Source organism: Kryptolebias marmoratus, linkage group LG5 (genome assembly GCF_001649575.2).
Source record: "Kryptolebias marmoratus isolate JLee-2015 linkage group LG5, ASM164957v2, whole genome shotgun sequence".
Taxonomy (NCBI): domain Eukaryota; kingdom Metazoa; phylum Chordata; class Actinopteri; order Cyprinodontiformes; family Rivulidae; genus Kryptolebias; species Kryptolebias marmoratus.
This window is the reverse complement of record NC_051434.1, coordinates 21,835,900-21,837,285: the sequence shown is the minus strand read 5'-3', so window position 1 is coordinate 21,837,285 and position 1,386 is coordinate 21,835,900. Positions and strand designations below refer to the sequence as shown.

General features: G+C 36.1%; 1 protein-coding gene across 2 annotated transcripts in view; it reads left to right on the top strand.

The window, feature by feature from the left end:
* The first annotated feature begins 374 nt into the window (after nucleotides 1–374).
* The window catches only part of trappc9 (trafficking protein particle complex 9), a 336,991-nt gene continuing 335,979 nt past the window's right edge, over nucleotides 375–1,386 (top strand). For both annotated transcript variants that reach the window (XM_017431170.2, XM_017431169.2), the window contains exon 1: nucleotides 375–486. The gene's annotated coding sequence lies outside the window, so the exon portion shown is untranslated. The remainder of the gene's footprint in view (nucleotides 487–1,386) is intronic.

The window sequence follows — 1,386 nt, the reverse complement described above, 5'->3', positions numbered from 1 at the left end:
ACCGCTTTGAAGAAGAAGAAAAGAACACAAAAAATCCATCCTTCTTTCAGAATAAAAGCGAAATTGTATTGCAAAAATGAAAATGGGAACAAATTATTCTGAAAAAAATTGGTTGCACTTCATAGTTTTGTATATTTAATACGAGGAGGTGATTATAGAAAAATACGAGTAAATTAATAACGTCTAGGTATTAAATGAAAAAAAATAAAAATTAAAATGTCTAATCTTTAACCTAACAGGACTACTTAAACATGTGAAACAAAATTTCTGTTACATATGAGTATTCACTTGCATTATAGATTAATTATACGTAATATAGTCAATTGACTGGTTGAAATACTTGAAACAAGTCACGGACGGGAGATCAGTCGTGTAGTTTTGGGCTTTTAGTTTGAAAATATTTCCGGATGTTGGGCTGTAGTGTTAATGGTTGTTAAATTGCCGCTCAAATAAGGAAGCTGTGAAATTTGACAGATAACTCCAAAGGTAATAAGAATTATGTATTAATGACGATCTTTAAAAGTGATTAATTAGATTGTGCAGGTAGTTTTATAGCTGTCCTGTTTATTTCAGTGAGATTAGTTGCTCTGAGGCTGTTGTTAGCCGCGGCTTCATCTGTTAGCTAAAGCAGCTGCCACTTGTGTGGTTTAACACGAAAATCTACCGCAGTGAAGTTAGTTTCAAGTTGGATATTCGATATTGGAACTCCACAGAGTTAGCGGCGTCTGGCTCACGGCTGCCCCGAAACAGGAGCGCTAATGTCGGCCAGCCGTTCTCTGCCGGCCCCTTCTCTCAAGCGCGGAGTTAGCGGCGTCAGGCTCACGGCTGCCCCGAAACAGGAGCGCTAATGTCGGCCAGCCGTTCTCTGCCGGCCCCTCCTCTCACGCGCGGTGGTTCACTTAGGGACCGTCAATAAATTTTCCTAACCCTTCGCTCCTGAAATATTAATACAAATATTATTATATTTCTTGTCGTTTCACCAACTGGTACAAAACCTTTAGTAAATCATGCTACGAAATTATATAAATGAGGCACAATCTATTTTATCCCATTTGAACCCTTTTTTATATTTTTAATATTTTTTTTGTGAAAATTTATCATTTTTCTACAATGGTTTCCAGGTCATGTGACCCACCAACTCAAAATCAATCTGAAACTGTTCTAGTACTCTAAACAGATGTAGCACAGTCCATTTTGTATCATTTGAACCTTTTCTTTCTTTATTTATTTTTTTTTTGTCAAAATTTATCATTTTTTTACAATGGTTTCCAGGTCATGTGACCTACTGACTCAAAATCAGTCTGATATTGTTCGACTACTCTAAACAGATGAAGCACAGTCCATTAAGTAACATTTGAACCCTTTTCTTTATTTTTTAGATATTAT